The sequence below is a fragment of the Chrysemys picta genome, chromosome 2, assembly GCF_011386835.1.
Source record: "Chrysemys picta bellii isolate R12L10 chromosome 2, ASM1138683v2, whole genome shotgun sequence".
Classification (NCBI taxonomy): Eukaryota; Metazoa; Chordata; order Testudines; family Emydidae; genus Chrysemys; species Chrysemys picta.
In genome coordinates this window covers 152,312,382-152,327,611 of record NC_088792.1, presented here as the reverse complement: position 1 = coordinate 152,327,611, position 15,230 = coordinate 152,312,382, and the positions used below count along the sequence as shown (strand labels likewise).

The following is a 15,230-nucleotide window of genomic DNA, read 5'->3' as shown; positions in this document are numbered from 1 at the left end:
ACCTCCTATCTTACACCAAGGATAAACATGTCATAGTGCCAGCTATTCTCTCAATATCTACTCTCCTTCAGCAGCATCCAGTCTCTCTGGTGGCAGATCCATCTCTAAGACGCAACGAGAACTAGAAGGAAAATCAAAAAGAACTTAATCTGCAGCAAGCATGTTCAGGCCTTGACAGCTAAATTCATTTCTCTCTTCCCCTTTGTTCTTCCTCCTCCTTTTTATTGAGTGAACTGAAATAGGCTCATTATCATTCAAATTTGAATCCCTAGGTATGATCCCAGTCTATCTATTCTCCATGGTGACGGCTGCTTTAGATCAAGTTAAATTGGGCTGTTGTGGATTTCCTAAAAGCTCAGTCTGCAATGTAGATAGCCCCTTTGCAAGTCCGGTCTCCATTAATATACAGAGTAACTATAGCTCCTGAAAAGCCTCTCTCTAGAGAACTTCTGATAATGAAATATCAGTCATTATGGCTCAGACTTGTCCAGCAACAAGATTGGAGCCTGGCTGTCTTCATTCTAATGGAAGGCACGAGGCTCATGTTTGAACTACCAGCATAAAGCTACTTAATTACAGTTGTATGGTGCCTTTCATGTCAAAGCACTCTATGAAGACACAATATAGGATTTGCTTTGTCCACCACTGGACAGCAGCCACCTCTGAGATGCACCTTGGCAACGGTTTTAACAGGACACAGCAGTTTAGGAAAAGAAGTGAAGAATCCTACATCCACTTGAATACGGAAAAGGGTGTGGGGATTGAAGTCACTGGAGTTACTTCTGATCCACAGCGGTGTAAGTGAAAGGAGGACAGTTAGACCGATAGTGTGGAAGAAGGGCATCTGCAAATGATAGGGGAGCAGTTTCTTCAGCATGGATAAAGTTGTCTGTAGCCTAGATTACAATAATAAAGACAAAGTTACCCAAGATGGCACTAGACCAGGGGTGGGCAAACTACGGCCCGCGGGACCGTCCTGCCAGGCCCCGGAGCTCCTGGCCCGGGAGACTGACCCCCGGCCCCTCCCCTGCTGTTCCCTCCTCCCCCACAGCCTCAGCTCACCCCGCTGCCGCCGACACAATGCTCTGGGCAGCAGGGCTGGGAGTTCCTGAGGCAGCGCAGCTGTGGCCCGGCTCCAGTGCTGCCAGTCACCGGTGCTCCAAGCAGCAGAGTAAGGGGGCAGGGAGGGGGTGGATAGAGGGCAGGGGAGTTCAGGGTGGTGGTCAGGGGGTGGGGGTGTGGATAGGGGTCGAGGGGGAAAAACCAGGGTTGAATGGGGGCAGGGGACCCCGGGGGCAGTCAGAAAGGAGGGGGAGTTGGATGGGACGGCAGGGGGCAGTCAGGACCATGGAGAAGGGGTGGTTGGATGGGGCAGGGGTCCCAGAGGGGCAGGAGTCTCGGGGGGGGGGGGGGGGAGGGCAAGATAGGAGGTGGGGGCCGGGCCATGACCCCCTCCCTTAACTTGCCCTCCATACAATTTATGAAACCCTATGTGGCCCTCAGGCCAAAAAGTTTGCCCTCCCCTGCACTAGACTGAGGTTTGTGATAAGAGACAGTAGACCGGTGTTTAATCATTTAGGGTCCAATCCAGCCCCATTTGAAGTCAATGAAGACTTGCACTGAGTCAGGCCCTTAGTACAATCTAGTGGTTAGATCACAGTACTAGGAGATAGGATTCCTGGATCCTACTCCTTGCACTACCATCGCCTGTCCATAGAGAAGGAGGTTAATAACCTACCTCCTCCGGATGGTGAGGATTTAATATTTGCAGAGCACTTTCACCCAAGAATCTCAGAAAGTGCTACAGAATTGCCGAATAACTCTAGACTGCCTGGCATTTGGTTTCCTCAGATCCATCGTCGTCCGCCTGGATGTGTTTCCTAGGCTGCATTTGGATAGGTTTGTATCTGCTTCTAAAGCATGCAGCCTAGGTCCTGTAATGCTGAAACATTACAAGCAAATCCAAATAGCTGTGGAATATAGTACAGATTCTCCAGTGCCGTACAGGAAAGAATTTACCCTCCCAATCCCCGCGGGAGGCAGGAAATCATTTCAGTGGAGACCCACCAGCGTGAAATTTGAAGTACCACAGTGAAGCATCAAGCCTTGGACTACAGGAAGGGAAAGAAAGTCTGCCCGGTTTCATGTCCAAACACTCCTTGCAGCCACTATGCTGCATGCATCATCAATCATTAAACAGCTCGCTCTCTGGTATCTCTTCCTGAACTAATCACTGTTTGAGTATAACTTGAGAAATGGCAGAGAATGGAAAGCAGGAAGCTAAAAATGGGGAACAGAATATACTCAGCTAACCTGGTTAGCCTGCTCTTCCTAGCCATTAACACAGACTCAGAGGAACCATTTGCTGGGCTTCAAAACTGAATTTGTGATCTAATTCTGCTGCTACTAACACTTTTTTTGTTTGGCTGGTTTTTGCAGTGCTAGATGATGATCTCATTGGTGGCTGCTTATAAAATTGAATTCCCTGCATTAGCAGCAAATAATCTGCAGCTTGCGGCAGGACTTCTGTTTCATGTATCGCAACCAGGATCTTTGCGCTGTGCAGAAAAATATTTACACTTCTTTTTGCAGTGGATTATTTTCAAGTTTTTGATAGTCTAGACTATTATAAATATGATAGAGAGAGCGAGAGCGTTTACTTCAAGCAATCTGCCATTAATTCTGATGTGTAAATGTGTTTGCCATATTGATGCTAGAGAAGTTAGTAAGTTTACTTAGACAACACAAATTCCCTTTCCAATCCGGCTGCACTAAGGTAACGTGGATAGTATACACAAAACCCCCTTAGTTAACATACATCCGTTGGGCCAGATGTTTCTCACAAAGGCAGAAATACAAAGGCCATGAATGGAGGACTTGAGGATTCATGGTGAGTTGGTGCAACGGACCATACCAAGGGAAGGACTCTATTCCACATTCCATGCGTGACATCTGCCTTCTTGGCCAATACACCGGGTACGGAACTACGGACTTCCGGAGCTAAAAACAAGAGCTGCTACAGAACAAAGCTGGGGCTGTAACAACTCATACCCTCAGTTACCCCTCTCTGCTGAACTGTAACGCACACATTCATCAGGGGGTTACACATGCTGAATTCTTCCCACTTTGTGTCGCAAGCACTCCACACGCAGGCCTCCCATTGACTGCTGTGGGAGTTGCACTGGAAGGATTGGACCCACCTGAACAAATCTAAAGCCTGCAGGCAGATATTCTACAAATCAACTTATTTCTATGGCAGTAGCATCTGGAGGGTCCGACTGCGATCAGGGGCCCACTGTGTGAGGTGCTGTATAAATCACATAAATAAGAGACTGCTTCTTCCCCAAAAAGGTCACAGTCTAAACAGACAAGACAGACAGATGGGGAGAAATGAGCATAATATTTCCATTACGTGGGGAAACTGAGGCACGGAGATTAAATGACTCGCCCAAGATCACACAAGTAGTGAACCTAGATTTTCCAAGTCCCATTCCCATGCCTTAACCCCAAGACCATCCTGCCTTGTCACCTACTTTCCAGTCTTCTGACCAACATAATCCCATTCAGCCTATTTCTATGGCTTCAAGCCCTAAGGAACATTTGCTTAACACTGGAACAGTATCTCCATTCACTCTTGCAGTGATCTGGTGATTTATGGTGTAATTATCTGCATGCCCCTATTTTATCACCTCTGTAATTGTTTCTACCTTTCAGTGATATTTCTCCCTCCCCCCCAGACACTCCCTGACCCCCGATCTTGCTCAGAAGGAATCAGTTTTTGTATTTTTTTTAAAATCATAAATGAGATAAATATCAAAGTCCTCTCTTATCTGCAAAACAACCTGATCCTCAACACATTTTTGAAAGGCTGTGGGTGAAACAACTGCAGTTAGCAGAGAGGAATAATTTTCTCCACTGTAGGAATGACAAGGTGGGATTTGTTGGCCTGTGTGTTACACAGGAGGTCAGACAAGATGGTCAGACAAATGTCCCTTCAGGCCTTAAGGCTCTACGAGCCTCTCATTAAACAGATGCCAATTTTCCAAAACTGCAAACAGCTTCTTTTCTTCAAAGCAATTCAAGAGAAAGTGCTTTTTGATTATTATTTTTGCAGCATACTAAATACACATAGAAGTATCAGAAAGGTATTGATTTTAAGGGTAGGTCTACACTGCTATGCAAACCCAGTCTGTGGAACCTGGGCTTGTGGACTTGGTGTTTCCAAGCCTGCACTTGAGTGTCCACACTGCATTGTAAACCTGGGTAAACCTGGGTTTACAATTGCTGGACCCGGGTCTCACAGCCATGCTAATGCATCCATACTGCACTAGGCAGACTTGACTAGGATGTTCAGCTTCAGCTGCATCCACACTGCAAAAATAACAGGGCGTGGACCAGAGTCAGAGCAGGACTTGGGTTCTGACCTACCCCTTTGTAGGCACCTAGGTACTGAGTGCTTGCTGACAGGGCCGGCTCTAGGCACCAGCAAAACAAGCTGGTGCTTGGGGCGGCATATTTTTAGGGGCGGTACGGCCGGCGCCAGAATGCCGCCCCTAAAAATGTGCCCCGGCCGCCCTAGCTCACCTCCGCTGCTGCTGCCAGGGCGCGCGAAACAGTTGATTCGCGGCTGCAGCTCCCCCTCCCTCCCAGACTGGAGAGCCTGGGAGGGAGGAGGAGAAGCGGCGCCCGCGCCGCGGCCACTCGGAGTCTCCCCCCCCCCCCGGCTCTCAAACCTGGGAGGGGGGTAGATCCCGAGCGGCCATTTCGCGCGCCGCTGCTCCCCCTCCATCCCAGGCTCTCAAACGTGGGGGGGGGGAGGGGAAAGACTCCGAGTGGCCGTGGCGTGGGTGCCGCTTCTCCCCCTCCCTCCCTCCCAGGCTTGAGAGCCTGGGGGGAGGAGGCAGGGCTGGGGATTTGGGGAAGGGGCGGAGTTGAGTCGGGGCCGGGGGTGGGGTAAGTAAAGAACGGGTGGGGGCGGCCAACATTGTTTTTGCTTTGGGCGGCAAAAATCCTAGAGCCAGCCCTGCTTGCTGACCCAAATCAAGCTGATGGTGTGTGTGGATGGAAGGCAGGTTTGGCTGAAACCTGAGTCAGAGCCTGGGGTTAGAATGCAGTTTAGCCACACCCTAAGGAGTCAAAGGGATTGAATTAGAAATGACAAGGAGAACTTGAAGAAAAAAGGAGGTTTTAGGCTCAATACTTGAAACAAAATAGCCAGAGAATGTTTGATTATGGAACAGCTTTGCTAATGGAAGTGGAGGAAGCATTATTGTTTGGGACTGTTACAGCTGTATTGGATAAAGCTCTGGAGAAAACACTGTAGAGAACAGCTGTCCAGCAGCCTCATGGATGGATTAGAGGGACTCCGAGCTGCAGGCAGGTATGTAACTGAAAAAGGATGCCTGGGTGTTTTCTGGCTACTGCCTCTTTAAACACAGGAGGAATTTCCCTGCCATTTTGTGAAGCAGTTCAGATGCAGAATGTTGCAAACTGAAATCACTGGGGACACACACACACACACTCTCTCTCTCTATGTATTTCTTCTTTGTATTTTGGTTTCCTTAACCTGCAGTCAAGTTATGGTAGCTAGACTAGGTGCTACAGGACTATGTGAAAAAGACACTAACCTATCCCACCTCTCATTCCCAGGAGTCAGAAAATGAGCCCATAGAATCTAGAAATCTTGCGACCCAGCAAAAATCAGTTGTTTTATTTCATGAGTCAAGAAGCTTCACTTTGGTTTAGCATCACCCAGATGTGACTCAAAGGACAATAAAATAGCACTAGAATAGAATAGGGACAGGATCCTGTTTTATGGACATTGCTAATGATTTCCTAGCATCCTGCTTCTGCATAGAGAGATTTACTGTAGCAGTTAAGCCTTCTACTACACTTCCTTACAACCACTTTGCAAGGTTAATTTCACAATGTATTTAACATCCTGGTAATCATTACTACAAGCATCAGATCTGTCTGACCTACAGACAGGATTTCTCTTCCTAACATTAATAAACCTTAGCTACAGACAAAAGCGAAGAGCTAGTATTGTTTCACATCTGATAATTACAAACATTTTAAGATCTCATTTTCGGGACTGGATAAACTACCATTAGTTTATTTTCCAACAATTTCACCCACGTTAGACTCTTGAGCCTACCAGATTAGGTGGCCGTTTATATCCACAAATCTTGCCGAGTCACATTGGCTCCATTCACACATTCTCTTTTACATTTTAATTTGAAGTTTGTTTCAGGAAGCGGGGTTGTGGTCACAGGCTGGGAATTGCGAGAGAGCCTAAGGGAATTCCATGCTGAAATCCCATGGGATACAGACTTCATCAAAAGTCCCAGCCTCAGTAAGTAACTGTCTAGCCAGTGAGCCAACAGCAAATGAGTACTCCAGCATGGCATTGTGGTTTGGTTTGCTACTGAAATTGCATTCTTCTGAGCAGCAGGGAAGCAGTGTGATCTAGTGGATAGAGCACGGAGCTAGGACTCCGGAGACCCAGGTGCCATTTCCAGCTTTGCCACTTGGCCAAGTAACTTCACTGCTCCATGCCTTAGTTTCCCCAGCAGTAGAACATAAATCCTTGGTAAAGCATTTTTGGATCAACTGATAAAAAGCGTTATGTAAATCCTCGGCATCATTACTGGAAGAGACCAAAAACAAAGGACCCCAGACCCACTCATTTGGTCAAGATCCCATAGCACCCTTTATAAAAAGCATCAAGCTCTTAACCCCTCTTGCCCTCACCAAATCCCTCTTTCATCCTGCCCACCTAGAATTGAGAACAGGTCACTGATTCAGAGAGATCTGGATCACTTGGTAAATTGGGCGCACAGCAAACAATGGGTGTTTGAATATGGCTAAGTGTAAACGCATACAGCTAGGAACAAAGAACATAGGCTTACAGGACAGGGAACTCTATCCTGGGAAGTGGTGACTCTGAACTTGAGCTCCCAGCATGACATTGCAGCCACAAGAGCCAATGAGATCCTGGGATGCATAAACAGGGGAATCTCATGTAGGAGCAGAGAGGTTATTTCACCTCTGTATTTGACACTGGTGCGGCCGCTGTTGAAATACAGTGTCCAGATCCGATGCCCACAATTCAAGAAGGAAAGATCTTGATATATTACAGAGAGTTCAGAGAAGAGCCACAACAACGATTAGAAAACATCAGGGCCGCCCAGAGGGGCGGGGGGTAAGTGAGGCAATTTGCCCCGGGCCCCGCAGGGGCCCCCACAAGAGTTTTTCAGGGCCCCTGGAGTGGGGTCCTTCACTCACGCCGGGGCCCAGGAAAACTCTCGTGGGGCCCGGGCCCCCAGAGCTTCTTCCGCTCCAGGTCTTCGGCGGCAAGGGGTTCCTCCGCTCCGGGACCCGCCGCCAAAGTGCCCCAAAGACCCATGGGGGGGGGTTCTTCCGCCCCGGGACCCGCCGCCGAAGACCCCAGGCCCCCGGAATCCTCTGGGCAGCCCTGGAAAACATCCATTAGGAGAGACTCAAAGAGCTCCATCTATTTAGCTTAACAAAGAGAAGGTTAAGGGGTGACTTGATCAGTCTATAAGCACCTGCATTGGGAACAAATATTTCATAATGGGCTCTTCAGTCCAGCAGAGGAAGGTCTAACACGATCCAAGGGCTGGAAGTTGAAGTTAGACAAATTCAGGCTGGAACTAAGGTGTAAATTTTTAACAGGGAGGGTAACTAACCATCGGAACAAGTTACCAAGGGTCACGGTGGATTCTCCATCACTGATAATATTTAAATCAAGACTGGATGTTGTTCTAAGAGATCTGCTCTAGAAATGGTTTGGGGGAAGGTCTCTGGCCTGTGTTATACAGCATATCCAACTAGCTGATCACAGTGGTCCCTTCTGCCTTGGAATCTAGGACTTCCCCATGCAGTTTGCACTGGTGATGGTTTGTATTCTTGACTTCCTGTCCTCAGCTGTTGCATAGCATTGCTGTGCATCACTGAATAGCCACTCTATTCCACCCCAGAGCAGCTGCATGCATTGGAAGGTACCTGCCCCTGGAAATATCCCCTTGAACACAGCTGAAGCCCTGCTCTGGCCATGCACAGCCCCGTTGACTTCAGTGGGGTTCTGCCAAGCATAGGTCCGCCTGCATGGAGCATATGGGAGGGTCAGCTTTGGGTAGATGGGGGTGTCAGTGCTACATCTGTCTATGGGAGCCACATCAGTCATGCCCACCCCTGGTGTGCAGCAGGATTGTACTACTTCTGATGCAACAGTCACACTAGCTAATATTTCACAGGCAAGTGGTATGAGGGGTGGAGGCTGAGGAGAGTAGAGACAGAAGCAGAACACTCCTGATCTCACCCTTCTAGCAGGAGACTAATAAATGAGCATTAGGGTTACCATATTTCAGCAAGCAAAAAAGGACAGGAGGAGCCCCGCCCTAGCCCCGCCCTAGTCCCGCTCCTCCCACTTTCCACCCCCCTCAGAGCCCCCAACCCTCCCCCCGCTCCTTGTCCCCTAACTGCCCCCTCCTAAGACCCCCCCACCCTAACTGCCCTACTTCCTACCTGTACCCTGACTGCCCAAAACCTTATCCACACCCCCCCCAAAAAGCCCCCCCCAAACTCCCAGACCCCCCCCGTCTCTTGACTGCCCTCCTCCAAAACCTCCCTGCCCCTTCTCCAACCCCCTGGCCCCCTGGTTGTTGGCCTTCGCCTAATGTCTCTGAGCCGTTCGTCCCGGCAGGCTGGCTGGCAGGGGAGGAGGAGCAGGGGAGGAGCTCCAGACTGCCGGTGCGAACTGCCGGAGGTGATCTGCGAATGCAGGGAGGGAGGGAGGGAGTGATCTCTGCTGCAGGGGAGTGGAGGAGGGACTCTCTCTGGCTGTCGGAGCCCCATGTAAGTGACACCATCCGGCCGGCTGCCCTGTTAGCCGCGTGCGCTCTGCATAGGGGGAGTCCGGACATTTACAAATTCCCCCCGGATGCTATTTTTAGCTCAAAAAGCCAGACATGTCCGGGGGAATCCGGACGAATGGTAACCCTAATGAGCATACCTGTATTTCACCAGCCGTTTGGTAGGCTCCTCTGCATTAGATGACCGCTCTTCTTTGCATAGGGGCTTTCTAGCCTAATTTCTATACACGCAGACTAGTAGCGTTACAGCTCACTCACCAGCAAAGCTGGATCCTTCTTTTCCCCAGGAGTTAAGCTCAGCTCCTTGACTACATGATTACTGCAGACAGCCCTGGCCTGAGCAAAATGCAGCTGAGCCTAATCAGGTTAATCATCACAGCTGCCAATGTTGATCAGCCTCCCAAGCCATTACACCATGGCTCCTGCATAGCACCCAGCAGCATGTTAGCGGAGGGCATTTCTCCCACTTCTTCCAAAGTCTCCAACTATGTTCCTAGATTGCCCCCCGCCCCCCACTAAAACATTTAATCAAACCCAGTTTAGTGCTCACCATTTTGTTGATATGCAGAAAGGGTTTTAACCCATGATTGTTTTACGTGCAGGCCAGTAATAATTAGAATTTTATACCCCAGCCATAAAATAAATCACCAGCCAATTCAGTTATTTTCCTCCATTCCCATGTACCCATTCCAGGTAGCAAATGCTCTGCTAACATTAGAAGCTTTAGGGTCAGATCCTCAAAGGTATTTAGGCACCTAACTCCCATTGGAATCAGTGGGGGTTAGGCACCTAAATACTCTTGAGAATCTGGCCCCTAGACTTTGAACCTACAAACCCTTAAGCCTACAGGTAACTTTAATCATGTAAATAACCCTCATACACTCTACTGGAGAGTGAAGTTATGCACATGCTTAAGGGTTTGCAGAATGAGAGCCACAGGCATCTGCATGGTGAGCTGGCATTTAACCATGCTCCCAAAGAGACCCTTAGAGATTATAGTACTGTAACAAGAAAGACCTTACCTGACAAAAAGCAGCCCCACCTCATAATACTGGGAGTAGTAGCAGGACTTTTCATCGCTCCTTGAGATCTCAGGGGGTGCAAGCAGCTGTAGAAACATCTCTGGGGAACCATGTTTTCACTCCCAGTGGAGAACAGCTGTAACAAAACCTGGTCCTCTCCCCAGGGCTGCATCTACACTGAGAATTTTACAGAAATCTTCTACTAACCCAAGCCACAGTTGGGAGCATGAGCACAGACTGGACTCAGGCAGTGGAGCCGCACCTGCACTACAGTGGTGGAGGAGAAATTCCCTAAACTTCTCTGAGGCAGATTCTCCTCCACCCTATACCTGGTGCAGCCATTCACCCCTGTGCAATGCAGATTGAAAACATTACCAGTCTGATCTGGTAATGCTTTGCACTGGTGTCAGTGACTGCACAAGCTGGAGAACAGCAAATAATCAGGACCCCAGCATAGACCACATCTAGGAACAACTATAGCATCCGAAGAAGTGGGCTGTAGTCCACGAAAGCTTATGCTCTAATAAATTTGTTAGTCTCTAAGGTGCCACAAGTACTCCTGTTCTTCTTTTTGCGGATACAGACTAACACGGCTGCTACTCTGAAACCTGTCAATATAGACAAACCTGGCGCTTAGGGGTCCTTCTGGCCAGCTCACAGGAAGAGAGACCCCTCCAAATGTAGCATTTCACTGCTACGCTAGCTGATGATGGGCCAGATCATCAGCTAATATACATCAGCAGTGCTCATAGATTCATAGATTCTAGGACTGGAAGGGACCTCGAGAGGTCATCGAGTCCAGTCCCCTGCCTGCATGGCAGGACCAAATACTGTCTAGACCATCCCTGATAGACATTTATCTAACCTACTCTTAAATATCTCCGGAGATGGAGATTCCACAACCTCCTTAGGCAATTTATTCCAGTGTTTAACCACCCTGACAGTTAGGAACTTTTTCCTAATGTCCAACCTAGACCTCCCTTGCTGCAGTTTAAACCCATTGCTTCTGGTTCTATCCTTAGAGGCTAAGGTGAACAAGTTTTCTCCCTCCTCCTTATGACACCCTTTTAAATACCTGAAAACTGGTATCATGTCCCCTCTCAGTCTTTTCTTTTCCAAACTAAACAAACCCAATTCTTTCAGCCTTCCTTCATAGGTCATGTTCTCAAGACCTTTAATCATTCTTGTTGCTCTTCTCTGGACCCTTTCCAATTTCTCCACATCTTTTTTAAAATGCGGTGCCCAGAACTGGACACACTACTCCAGCTGAGGCCTAACCAGAGCAGAGTAGAGCGGAAGAATGACTTCTCGTGTCTTGCTCACAACACACCTGTTAATACATCCCAGAATCATGTTTGCTTTTTTTGCAACAGCATCACACTGTTGACTCATATTTAGCTTGTGGTCCACTATAACCCCTAGATCCCTTTCTGCCGTACTCCTTCCTAGACAGTCTCTTCCCATTCTGTATGTGTGAAACTGATTTTTTCTTCCTAAGTGGAGCACTTTGCATTTGTCTTTGTTAAACTTCATCCTGTTTAACTCAGACCATTTCTCCAATTTGTCCAGATCATTTTGAATTATGACCCTGTCCTCCAAAGCAGTTGCAATCCCTCCCAGTTTGGTATCATCCGCAAACTTAATAAACGTACTTTCTATGCCAATATCTAAGTCGTTGATGAAGATATTGAACAGAGCCGGTCCCAAAACAGACCCCTGCGGTACCCCACTCGTTATGCCTTTCCAGCAGGATTGGGAACCATTAATAACAACTCTCTGAGTACGGTTATCCAGCCAGTTATGCACCCACCTTATAGTAGCCCCATCTAAATTGTATTGGCCTAGTTTATCGATAAGAATATCATGCGAGACCGTATCAAATGCCTTACTAAAGTCTAGGTATACCACATCCACAGCTTCACCCTTATCCACAAGGCTCGTTATCCTATCAAAGAAAGCTATCAGATTGGTTTGACATGATTTGTTCTTCACAAATCCAGGCTGGCTGTTCCCTATCACCTTACCACCTTCCAAGTGTTTGCAGATGATTTCCTTAATTACTTGCTCCATTATCTTCCCTGGCACAGAAGTTAAACTAACTGGTCTGTAGTTTCCTGGGTTGTTTTTATTTCCCTTTTTATAGATGGGCACTATATTTGCCCTTTTCCAGTCTTCTGGAATCTCTCCTGTCTCCCATGATTTTCCAAAGATAATAGCTAGAGGCTCAGATACCTCCTCCATTGACTTTACCTGAGGATCTGCCCAATGACTTTATTGGAAGGGAATTAGTAGAGTGGAATATGAGTGAAATGAGAACACAGCAGAATGAAAGAACCAGAGCCTCAAAGTCAAACTCCCCATTGGGAATTAGGCATCAAAGTACCTTTGAGGATCTGGGCCAAAGTCCATTGACATGCCCTGAAGCACCATGGGACATCACTATAAAGTAGCATTTCACTATGATCAAGTTATAAGCGGGCTCTGCTGTATTCCTAAAAAGTCACTGGACGTCAGGAGCCGAATTACTCTTGTGCATCTGGGCCTGTGTGTTTTAAAACATCCGCAAAGCTTTGTTTTTCAGCTCTCATACAAATTACCTTCTTGGGAAGAGTTGGCTTGCAGGGGGCCTTTGTGCAATTTCCCCCCTCCTTTATTTGTCCGGGATTTGTATACACATGATGTTCTCTTTAAGGGTTTTCAACTCTGCAACTTTCCATAACAGATATGGGGGAAAACCCAACTGACTGACTGCATGTTTGCAGACTTTACCAACAGGCAGTTAAATGACAAGAACAAAGCTGTTGGAAAACCAAAGCATTGAGATCTGACAAGTGCTGCTAGAAATGCAAAGGATAAGGGCTTCCCCTGGGGCCTAACGGCTTTAGGTACCCAATTCCTATTGACTTTCAATGTGTGCCTAACTCTGCTGATCTCCTTTGAAAATCCCAGACTTCATTATTAGTTATTAAGTACTATTATTAGTGTAGTGCCATCTAATTTAAATCAAATGCATACCTATCACTTTAAAGTAAATAGCTGATCTTATCCATCTGAACACCTCTAGCACATGGTAGCACTTATAATCTCGATAGCAATGTTTGAATAACACAATGTAGGCAACTTTCGTTTTCACAGAAGCTTTTTTTAACTCACCGCTCTGGCCTTCCTTGTTATTAGGGTAAACAGAACATAAGAATGGCCATACTGGGTCAGACCAAAGGTCCATCCAGCCCAGTATCCTGTCTACTGACTGTGGCCAATGCCAGGTGCCCCAGAGGGAGTGAACCTAACAGGTAACGATCAAGTGATCTCTCTCCTGCCATCCATCTCCACCCTCTGACAAACAGAGGCTAGGGACACCATTCCTTACTCATCCTGGCTAATAGCAATTAATGGACTTAACCTCCATGAATGTATCCAGTTCTCTTTTAAACACTGTTATAGTCCTAGCCTTCACAACCTCCTCAGGCAAGGAGTTCCACAGGTTGACTGTGCACTGTGTGAAGAACTTCCTTTTATGTGTTTTAAACCTGCTGCCCATTAATTTCATTTGGTGGCCTCTAGTTCTTATATTATGGGAACAAGTAAATAACTTTTCCTTATTCACTTTCTCCACACCTCTCATGATTTTATATACCTGTCATATCCCCCCTTAGTCTCCTCTTTTCCAAGCTGAAAAGTCCTAGCCTCTTTAATCTCTCCTCATATGGGACCTGTTCCAAACCCCTAACAGCAACTTTCTATATATAGCATTACCCATTGCTAACTGCCTAGAGCTATCAAAATCAACCCGTATAAAGGGTAGAAATCATATCGTTTTTAATAGAAATGGTTTGGTACCTGAGGCTTTTAATCCAATAAAACAGAGGATGAAATTAATCAGTGACCTAATTAACAGAAAGTTCCGCATCCTTTTTATTGAGTTCCACAGGAAACAATAAATACCCCCCAAAGATAGCTGCTACTGGAAATTGTTAATTTAACTGATTACTGGGAGATGATTCAATTGATCAGACTGGACAATGAACTGTAAAGAGCATTAACTCTTTAGAAAGGCCCTGAATACACCTAGCAAACTGCTTCACCCCCTAAGAAATCCATAGGATTTTTTCCCCATGTTCTGATTATATTAGCAATAACCTCCTGGGGATTAATGAGCCACTGGCTTACTCTGTTAGTTCCCAGGAAGTCCCAGTGCCATGACTGTTATTGGAAGTAAACTCTCCCTGCAAGGGATTTTTTATTCATGTAGCCTGTGTTTTTAATCGAATACAGTTAATAGTCACTTATACTAATAAAGAGGTCAAGGAAAGGCTATTGCCGTTATTCATACCTAGGACACGTCTAGACAAAGGCTTTGTGTGACTGGCAGCGGTAAATGATGGAGTAGAGGTTTTATGGGGAGAGGAATACAGTTGGATCAGATATACTGAAATTCCACTCACGGTGCATCACAGTGCAAGGCTCAAGCCCTTGTAATGTGTCGGCAACGTATTAAGTTCCATTGTAGCAACAGCCAAACTTCCACCGAGAGTCCTTGTCACCTGACAATCTCAAAGCACTTTCCCCAAGATGGGCAAAACAATAACAAAATCAGAATTCCCATTTCTACAAGTGGGGGAAATGACACACAAAGTGGGCCTTTGAGCAGTCTTGGAAGAAGAACTGACAGCAGAGAGCCAACAGTGGCAAATTTAATAGAGGGCCTATGCCCCTGGCTTTGTATCCTGAGACACGGTGCTGAGACTTAGGGTTCTAAGTAATACTCGGCCTGAGTAAAGCTTGGGCTACCCACACGGTTTTGTACAGGTACAACTACAGAACGGGGAATAGAAGCCAGGTCTTCCGAGTCGCAGTGCAGTGCTCTATCTCCTAGGCCACACTGCCTCCCAAATAGCACTAGGACCATTGTCACCAGCTGAAGATCTGCCCCTGGAAGTCTTTCCATTAACTCAGAATTGGATGTGCCCCCAAGCATTAAACTTTCCAGAGGAGTTGGATCCAGCCATTGGAGATTTCAGAGGAGGCTATTTACTAGGCCTTTCAACCTAGGAGCCTGCTGCTGGGTGCCCAGGCAGTTCTACACGGTACGAGTTCATTATGCGATCATCGTCTCTAGTTTAAAGAACAAAGCGGCACAAGCACCTAGGGAAAGGCAGCCCCGGGGGAACTAGAAGTTTTCAGAACCTCTCGAATTATTTTTGGGAGTTAAAATAACTAGTTTGAATTCATGAATCTGTTGTCCACCCGACTCTCTGTGATTTAAAATTATATCCCGTCCCCCGCTCCAACCCCACGTGATTCAATTAAA

At 47.0% G+C, this 15,230-nt stretch overlaps 1 protein-coding gene across 1 annotated transcript in view; it reads right to left on the bottom strand.

Annotated features, from left to right (window-relative positions):
• Nucleotides 1-9,174, bottom strand: part of LOC103306125 (aldo-keto reductase family 1 member B15-like) — a 50,476-nt gene extending 41,302 nt beyond the window's left edge. Inside the window, exon 1 of the mRNA XM_065584416.1 lies at nucleotides 9,038-9,174. The gene's annotated coding sequence lies outside the window, so the exon portion shown is untranslated. The remainder of the gene's footprint in view (nucleotides 1-9,037) is intronic.
• Nucleotides 9,175-15,230: the final 6,056 nt, after the last annotated feature.